The sequence below is a fragment of the Bison bison genome, unplaced genomic scaffold (genome assembly GCF_000754665.1).
Source record: "Bison bison bison isolate TAMUID 2011002044 unplaced genomic scaffold, Bison_UMD1.0 scf7180017864067, whole genome shotgun sequence".
NCBI lineage: Eukaryota > Metazoa > Chordata > Mammalia > Artiodactyla > Bovidae > Bison > Bison bison.
This window is the reverse complement of record NW_011494639.1, coordinates 220,176-230,005: the sequence shown is the minus strand read 5'-3', so window position 1 is coordinate 230,005 and position 9,830 is coordinate 220,176. Positions and strand designations below refer to the sequence as shown.

Below are 9,830 nucleotides of genomic sequence, written 5' to 3'. Positions count from 1 at the left end.
GGTGGCCAGTGCCACCTGTATGAAATAGATGACTAGCAAGTTCGTGTACAATGAAGTGAAAGTGTTAGTCACTCAGCTGTGTACGACTCTCTGCAACCCCATGGACTATGTAGCCCGACAGGCTCCTCTGCCCATGGAATTTTCCAGGCAAGAATACTGGAGTGGGTAACCATTCCTTCTCCAGGGGATCTTCCCAAACCAAGGATCAAATCTGAGTCTTCCACACTGCAGGCAGATTCTTTACCATCTGAACCACCAGGGAAGCCCACCAGGTCCTCACTAGGGACCTATTCAATAGGGAACGCTACTCAACACTCTGTAATGACCTATGTGGGAAAAGAATCTTTTAAAAAAGAGTGGAGATATATATATGTATAACTGATTCATCTGGCTGTATATCTGAAACAACATTGTAAATCAACTTTACTCCAATAAAAAAAATTTTTTTTAAGAAAGAAATTAACCATTGTATGTGACAAATAATAAGTGTTTTGAAGTTCCAGGAAAACAAAACAAAGCACTGTTTTCCAGTGTGGCAGAGGAGTAGGAGCTATGAAGGGAAGCCAAATACCAAAAAGTTGTGTATCACAGTTTGTGTGCGGCATTTAATGCCTGACCACAGGCATTAATTAGATGTATTCAATAAAAGAGAGAGTCACGGCAGAGTTTCCATTTATTCACAGATTTATTCATTTATTCAACAGTTTTCTGAGTGCTTAAGCCAGGTGCTATACCAGGCACCTGGGATAAGACACAGTCTCTGGCAAGTTTTTACACTGGGTAGGTGTGGAGGGAGAGAGGACAGAATAATTGGACTTGAGTGTGAGTGTTGTGGCGTGGGGAGCTTTCAGGGGGAAGGGGCATGGAAGTCAAGGAAGGCTTCGCAGAGGAGGTGACATCTCAGCTGACCCCGGGACAAGCAGGATTTAAAAAGGAGAGATGGGTGTTCTAAGAAGAGGCAGACGCCTTGGCCCAGGCACGAGGTGAGGGTGGTCATCCCGGAAACACGAGTGGCGCTTTTAAGGCCCAAGTAAAGGATATGAGCCTTCTTTCCACCTTTTATTTCTGCGCTGAGACTTGCTATTCGTTCCTTTAAGTTATTGAGCAATGTTACCATTGCTCAGTGAAGCATGTTGATGATGGTTGTTTTTAAATCCTTGTCAAATAATTCCAACATCTCTGTCATCTCCGTGTTGGCATCTGCTAATTATCTCTTCTCATTCAAGTTGAAATTTTCCTGGTTCTTGGCATCATGAGTGATTTTAAATTGCATCTTGGACACTTCAGGTATTGTGTTCTGAGACTGATCTGTTTCAGCAGGGCCCCTTTCCTACTGCTCTGCCAGGCAGGGTGGGGCGGGGTGGAGGGTGACCTCCTGGTTACCGCCAGGTGGGGGTAAAAGTCCAGGGTCTCCATGCAGCCATCGACACTTGAGTGGTGGCAGGCTTCTCGTTATTGCTGGACCAGAGCAGAAGTTCAGCAACCCATCTCGGGCTCTGTTGATACCACCTCGGTGCCATGTCACTCCTTGAGTCCTGAGGTCCCTAGCCTTTGCTTTGCCTTTCAGATGTTTGTTGTATCTGTGATGTTCGGGATTTTAGGAAGCACTTAACCAGAGGAAGAGGGAGAAAGTGGATCTGCTTCATCTTGTCTGGAGCTGGATGTTCATGTGAAAAGTATGAGAGAGGAGAGGAAATCACTAGCGATGAAGCTGGAGAGCCAGGCTGCTGGAGGCCAGCTCTTCTCAAAGCCCTCTGACACCATAGAGAAGTGAGAGTTCTCGCCATCGATAATTACTGTATCAGAAAGTAAAACCGAGAACATTTCAATCTTTTCATTAATTCATTTAAAAATAATCATCTCATTGAGTATATAAATATACACATTTTAATGGAAAATAATTATACTTTCCAAGACAAAAGCAAGTCAGGAGAGAAGAAGTCTTGTTTCGCAATTTGGTAAATTTCTTCACTATCTGCTTAATACAAACTGCTGATTCTCTTAAATGTTTCTATGTTCAATCTGTGGTCACATTACATGTTATGTGGCCTCTGGAGCACTCCGCTGTGCTATACTGATGGGAGAAGAAAAAGTGAAAGAAGGCAAATAGCATTTAATTGTCATGAAAATAATTTTGACCTTAGTGAGCCCTTTGGAAAGGTCTTGAGGACCCCCAGGGAGACCCTGGATCACACTTTGAGAACTGCTGCTCAGGAATTCCCTTTTTCAGGATCCACTAGCCCCTGTGGCTACTAAACACCTGAGATGTGGCCAGTGTGAAGGAAGAACAGAGCTTCCCATTTTATTTAATTTTAATTAAGTCAGCTGGAACAACATAAATTTTTTTGTTAAATATAATCTTGTTATTTTGGTAAGAATTCATTTTTCATTTACCCTTGGAAAGTGAGCATCTGAATTGAGATATGCTGTACATATGAAATAAAGGTCAGATTTTGAAGACAGGAGAAAAAGTAAGACATCTCATTAATAGTTCTTATGTTGGGCTTATGCTGCTATGATAAGATTTTGAACATATCGGATTATATAAAACGTATTTTTAAAATTCATTTCACCTGTTTTTTAAGAACTTTTAAAAATGTGGCTACATTTAAAATGTAAAGTTACCAGACTTCTCTTCTGGTCCAGCGGTGAAGAACCCACCTGCCAATGCCGGGGACACAGGTGTGATCCCTGGTCAGGGAAGATTCCACATGCCCCAGGGTGACTAAGCCCAGCACCGTGACTGCTGAGCCCGAGCTCTGGGGCCCGAGAGCCGCTACTACTGAAGCCTCCACACAGCTGTGAAGACCTGGCAGGGCCAAAAATAAGCAAATTTTCTGTGAATAGTTACTTATGTAGCTCATGTTACATTTCTAGTGCTGGGCGAGACGGCTGTAAATGAATCCACATGATGAAAGCTTATATGCCTTGTGAAGTCTGCCTTTATTTTGAAAGTAATATAGAGCTACTGACAGGTCCCGAGAAGGGAAGTGACATAATCAGATGTGTATTTTGGAAAGCTCACCCTGGCAGAAGCCTGGGGCATGGATCAGAGGAGGACCTAGTTAGGAGATGGCTGTGCTGGCGATGATAAGGAAAGCGCACGGCCTGAAGGAGGCAGAGCGGGGAAGGTGGTCTCAGGAATGATAATGGCATTGTGGTTACGTAGGGAAAGAGCATCATGGTTCTTAGGAGCTGTTTTGTTGTTTACTCACTTGGTCGTGTCCAACTCCCTTGTATCCCCTGGTGGACTGTAGCCCACCAGGCTCCTCTGTCCATTGGATTTTCCAGGCAAGAATACCAGAGTGGCTTGCCATTTCCCACTTCAGGGTTCGACCCAGGGATCAAACCTGCATCTCATATATTACAGGTGGATTCCTTACCACTGAGCCCCTGGGAAGGCTAAACATTTTAGGAAACAGATGCAGAACTCTTTAGGGATGAAGTGTCATAATATCTGAAACTTTCTTTCTTTATCATCTATCAATAAATTTTATTTATTTTTAATGTTTATTTTGGAGTCTAGTTGATTTACAATGTTGTGTTAGTTTCAGGTATGCGACGAAGAATATACCCACATACACCCACTCTTTTTCAGATTCTTTCCCTGTAACTTACTTTCAAATCCACTGTATTTACATAGAAACTTCAAACACACACACACATACACACACTGTATATCTGTGAGAGAATGGCAAATAGCATCTGAATATTACTACGAAAAGACATAAACCTAAGGGAAGAGAAGCAGGGAGAGAAAGCAAATGCGACACGAAATATCAGCAATTGTGAACCTAGAAGTAATCCAGTCAATAGGGGATCGTTCTACTGGTCTTTTAACTCTTGCTATATTTTGACATTTTTCAAAACAAAAGATGGGAAAAACGATGAGAAAACAAATAGCCTTAACATGGTGGTTGGATATGAGAGAAAGGGGAAAAGGCAGCGACAAATGGTTTTCTGTTTCTTGTAGGACAATGGAATGGACACTGTCATTCTTGAGACGGAAACACAGGAGGAGAAACGAGCTCGTGGGCTGAGGATGAGTTCAGCCCAGATCTGTGGACTCTGAGGTGCCTTTGGCTCCAACAGAGAGTGTAAGAGGGGCTTCATCAGTGACTCAGCGGGTAAAGAGTCAGCCTGCAATGCAGGAGACGCAGGAGACGCGGGTGCGATCCCTGGGTCAGGAAGATCCCCTGGAGAAGGGAATGGCAGCCCACTCCGGTATCCTTGCCTAGAGAATCCCATGGACAGAGGAGCCTGGCGGGTTATCGTCCATGGGGTCGCAGAGTCAGACAAGACTGAGCATGCACACAGGCAGAGAGTGTACAAGCTGAAGGTTCTGAGAGGGAACTTGGCTAGAGACGCAGACTTGGATGACCTTAAAATTTAGATGTAACTGAAGGGGAGTTCCATGCTGTCAAGGGTGTGTGTGGAGATTGAGAGGAGGCGGGTGTCAGGATGGAACTCTGGGGAGCACTGACTTTTCAGGGTCAGCCAAGAAGGCTGCCATGGTAGCCAGCATCCAGGCTGGCCCCCAGTGCTGTCTCTGATCTTCATACTGGTGTGTGGTTCTCCCTGACGTTGTACCAGGGTCGGGCAGTGTGACAAGGGCGGAAGTGATGGGACGGCACCCCTGAGATCTCCTGGGGAAGCCGCCTCCCCGTCACCAGCAGTCCTGTGCAGAGGCCCACATGTGCAGAACTGAGGCCTCCTGCCCAGAGCCATGCAAGGGGGCTTGAAGACCTGAAGAGAATCTTCATGAATGAATAATGAGTGAGACTGCATATCAAGAGAAAGCCCAAGTCAAAACAGCTCAGTTAAACTGCTCCCAAATTCCTAACCCTCAGAAACGATGCTGTTCTAAGCTGCTAAATTTGGGGGTAATTTATTATGCAGCAACAAATAATAAGGATGCCTCAAATGGAGACTTAAAAGGATGGTCAAGCAGACATGCAAATGTCAAGCCTGACACTGCCCACTCTAGCTGGTAACCCTTTGCATAAATTATTTTATGACAGGAGGCCCTGGGGTCATAAGGAACCAGGGAAGAGATTATTTCATGGAGAAAGTTCTGTTATTCAGTGTCAAATGCCACCAAGCAATGGAGAAGTGGAATTTTCAACAAAGGGGTGATTGGTAACCTCAGTGAAAGCAATCAGTGGGGTGTGGGAGGGCAGAAACCAGATTAGAGTAGACTGAAGAGTAAGTAAGGATAAAAGCTAGAATTTTTCCATTATCACACTTAATTGAGGGGAAAAAACCCTTATGATAAGTAACAAACCCCCATTTTAGGGATGAGAAATCCAGGGTCACATTGCTACTATGTGGTAAAATCTGGACACCTCTGCCCCAGAAGCTTGTTAAAGAATTCTAACTGCATTCGTGACTCTTTCTGGGAAAAGAGCAGATAAATTCTGTAGCCTCATCCCATTTCCAGCGATGTTCTTGAATCAGAACAATTTTGGTGCTCCTGCCAGCTGCCCAGCTGGGATGGATGCTCCTTTGTCTGTTTCTGCCTAACTCCTGCCTTGGGAAGAGAACTGACAAATTAGAGAGAGTGAAGAGCCTTTCTTTCATTCATTCCATAGCTATTCATTGAGCTCTTTATAAGAGCCGCAGCTACCGGCCAGCCTTCACAGATGAGAAGGGGCTCCCAAAGTGATGTTTTACATATGAAGCCAGAACTCCATAAGCAGAAGAAAACCTTCTTTATCTTCCTGGAGAAGAGGCCCTACCCAAGGTTGGATAAAGCACAGCAGATTCAGCAACTGCAGCATCAACAAAATTGAAGCAATCAGAGTGATCATTCAGCAGTGATTAATAGCAACAACTCTTGGGTCTCATACATGAAGCTATAGATACGTAGCTATTTCTAGCTCTAAATCTGTTTTAATGGCTTGGGTCTTCAGTCAATCAATTCACCTTCCTATGACCCACATTGCCTTCCTCACAGAAAGATTTCCTGAGAAAGTTTTACCATAGAAGTAGAACCACCTCAGACCAGCTTGAGCTGCATTAAGCGACCACACGGTGTCGTGATCTGCCTCCCTGGCTTTGGAATCAGACAGGCCCGCCCTGGGAGTCCAGCTCTGAATGAGCTGTGTGACTTTGAGTGGGTCACTTTTTTTTTTAACATCTTTCACTTCCAGATTCCTCATCTGGAAAAAAATGGAGATAATATTATCTACCTCCTACCATGATTGTTAGGGGAAACACTGACACCACCCACTCTGGCCCGTAACCATTTATTTGCATGAGTTATTTTGACAGCAGGTCCCGGAAAGGAACATGGTATTACCTAACAAGCCACCACCAACCGGGAGAATTTGGAAAAGGTCAAAAGGAGACGACAGTCCATATGTCCTACCAGTCTCCCAGAATCCTCTTTGCTGGAGTCCATCTTGGCTGAGCCATGTACACACCACTAGGAAGGACCGAGTCAGAATGATTAGCCAGAGACAACCTGGGAACTAACCCCACAACCATAAAACCCAAGACTGTGAGCCACGTGGCGGAGAGGTCCTCCTGGGTCCCTCACCTCCCACTCTCCGCCCCGGCTCCCCTTCCCAGTAGAGTCTCTTGCTTTGTCAGCGTGTGTCTTCAACAGTCTGTCTCTGAGTGTTAGAAGCCCACTCTCGGGTCCTAGAAGGGGTTCCCCTTCCTGCAACATGACCACAAGTATAACAGGAAGAAAAAAAATATGCAAAAATAGGACTGCCATATTTCTTCATTCTAAGTGGGGCAGGAGTCATCTCAGAGGCCATCTCAGGCCATCTCATCTCAGTGGCTCATTTGTTGAGGAGGACACTCTGGTAAACTTTCGTGGCTGAGACAAGCAGCTGAGCCGCTCTATACCCCGCCATCTCCTTAGCTCCTCTGACCCAGGACTGAGAACAGCCTGGACTGGAGACCTTTGTTCAAAGAGCTAAATGTATTTGTGTGATTAAGTAACAGGAAGCTGATGTTTTCAGGGCAAGGTGGAGAACAGTAGAGACATGGAGGAGAAGGCTCTTAGGAAGGAAAAATGGTTGCAGCAGGGCTCTGGGTAGCAAAACAGCCAAGGGAGAAGGCACAGGGGCGAGGGAGGTGGGGAGCTTTACTGTGGTGAATTCCAGCTTCTGCTTGCTCTAGGTGGTGCTATAACTTCCTGTCTTGCCTCTTGACCTTCAGTAAAAGTCTTCCACTCAAAATGGCCCTATGCTCTGGGGGCTTTCCGGACGGAAGGAAGGGAAGAGTTCGACTTGCTCTGAGACTAAGAGGATGCAGGGAAATAACCTTGAATTCAGCTTGAGCAGGAATTCATAAGAAACCAGGATCATGAAAATGTCAGCCCATCCCCTAAGAATCCTTGGAAATCTTGGGGAGGACATGGACAGCCCACAAAATTTGGTCCGGGGGCTGGGGCTGTTTAAGGAAAACATGTTCTAAGAAGGCTGGCAAAAATCACATTACATCAGGATTAAATGAGAGAATGTACAGAAACCAATTAGCTCAGAGCCCAACCCGTGATCAGCACTCACTACAAGTAGCTTCTTATTATGATTTAATGGGCAGTTTCCTCTTTTCTTCACCCTTTTGACCTTCAAGGACTCACAATCTACTTGAAAATTATGATGTAGTCATTCATTTATTCTACAAACATTTATCAACTCCCTTCTATGTAGCAGTCAATTTAAATAACTTCAGACAGTAGTGATGGTCATAGCTCATCTGCTTGGGCTTAGTGTGTGCTAAGTGCTTTACCTGGCTTGTTTCACTTAATTCTCATGACAATCCTAGGGAAAGTTGGAAGTGTTAGTCGCTCAGTCGTGTCTGACTCTTTTTGACCCCATGAACAGTAACCTGCCAGGCTCCTCTGTCCATGGAATTTTCCAGGCAAGAATACTAGAGTGGATAGCCATTTCCTTCTCCAGATAATCTTCCCGACCCAGGGATCAAACCCAGGTATCCTGCAATTGTAGGTGGATACTTTACCATCTGAGCCACTAAAGATGCCCAGTCCTAGGGAGGAACCTAGGATTATATTCTTACTTTATAAACGAGCAGGCTGAGGCACAGTGAGGTTAAGGGACTTGCCCAGACCACATAGCTAGCCAGTGGGAGGGGCAAGGTTTGAACTCAGGCAGTTGGATTTCAGTGCATTCTTTAAAACTCCACACTGCGCCGGTTTTGAATGCCCCCGACGCGTGTGAGTGATGGCCTACGATGGGGAGGGATCATGAGTGAAGGGTCTTGGGGAGATAAGCTTACAATTATGGCTAGGATTTTCTTGCCATCTTTTCCCTCCTACCTCCCCTCCCCCTTCTAACTGTCGCTGTCAAGACGCGGGTAGCACCAGCACTCTGACCCTTGCTTCTGCTCATCCCCTGGTTTAAGGTTTCCCATCCTGCCTGTGCCCACCGTTAGCAAACGGACACATGAAGAGGGAGAGAAGGAAAAGACCCACGGAACCAACCAAAAGATAATGAGAAGCTGACTATTTTGCCATAATGCAGCACAAGAACAATAAATAAATCAATCACTTGGGGGGGAGTGGGGAACGACTTTCCTATAATCAGCTATTAAAGGCTTGTACCACTTAATTAGTCTATTAATTAAAACTGTTCTCCTCCTTCCACATGTTATCAGCCTGCCAAGGCAGAGAAGACTCAAACCCCGGGGGCAGAAGATAAGAGAAGTAAGAAAGACTGGAGTGCGCAGCAGATTCAAACAGCTGGGCCTGCGTGTGTGTTAAAAGCACAGCGCTTAGTGCCCAGGGCAAATCCACCTGCTAGCATGAAGGGAACGTTTATCAAAAACCAAAAGGCTGTTGTCTTTGTTGAACAGAAAGGGGAAAAAAAATGATTTCATCTTGAAAGAGAAAAACCACCATCACCACACACAGGGATCTGTGAAGGGCAGATCCACTGGGTGTTCCCTGGGGCACCGGACACAGTGAGAAACAAACATGCTTAGGGCAAAGGCAGGCAGCGTTATCAGAAGGCTCCGGAGCAGGGGCTCTGCCCTGACGCTGACGTGTGAGCTTCTTAGGGAACTCACACACGCCGAGTTCCTACTACGCGCCAGGCACCACCTCTGTTCTCTATGTCTGTAACTGTGTTTCGATGGCTTCGGCGGCATTCTTAGAGTGCCCTAGAGTTGCTTTTGTGTAGTCAGCTGCTCAGTCATGTCCGACTCTTTGTGACCCTCTGTCCACGGGGCTTCTCCAGACAAAAATACTGGAGGGGCTTGCCATTCCCTCTTCCAGGGGATCTTCCCCACCCAGGGATTGAACCCACATCTCTTGTGTCTCCTGCATCGGCAGGCGGATTCTTTACCGCTGCGCCACGAGGGGAGTCCAGCGGATTTCTGGAAGTCCCCAGAAAGGCGCCTCCTATAAGCCCTTACAGCTGTGGGCACCACAGCAGCCACTCAGCGTTTCCCCTTCTGTTCTGGCTCTCAGTGGTCCATGCCCCCTGCCCACCAAGAGCTAAGAGAAGCCTCGCATCGCTGCAGTGGCTGACCGTGTCAAGCAAACTCAAAGGGCACAAGAACTTACAAGTCATCCTTGAGCAGCTCAGATAGACCCTGAGTCCCGCAGCTCTCTCCATGCTCCTGGGAGCACGGCGGCCTTCGGACTCCTTTCCTGTCCTTTCCAGCCCCTCCGCCGCCCTCTGCCCTCCCCTGGTTACCGAACACACGCGCCCATGCACTGGAATGGAGGTGAGCAGACACAGAGAGGGGGCTGGAGGCAGGGGTCTCCATCAGCAACAGCCCACCAGCAGGGGTGAGGACACCGTCTTATTGTAACCCTCAAATCAGGCATGTGACAGACCATTGGTACCGCT

General features: G+C 46.5%; 1 long non-coding RNA gene across 1 annotated transcript in view; it reads right to left on the bottom strand.

Moving 5' to 3' along the window:
* Positions 1–666: 666 nt before the first annotated feature.
* LOC104986324 overlaps positions 667–9,830 on the bottom strand; it is a 13,817-nt gene continuing 4,653 nt past the window's right edge. Inside the window, exons 2-3 of the long non-coding RNA XR_825022.1 lie at positions 2,662–2,809; positions 667–1,796 (exon numbers count right to left, since the gene is read on the bottom strand). This is a non-coding gene — a long non-coding RNA (uncharacterized LOC104986324). The remainder of the gene's footprint in view (positions 1,797–2,661; positions 2,810–9,830) is intronic.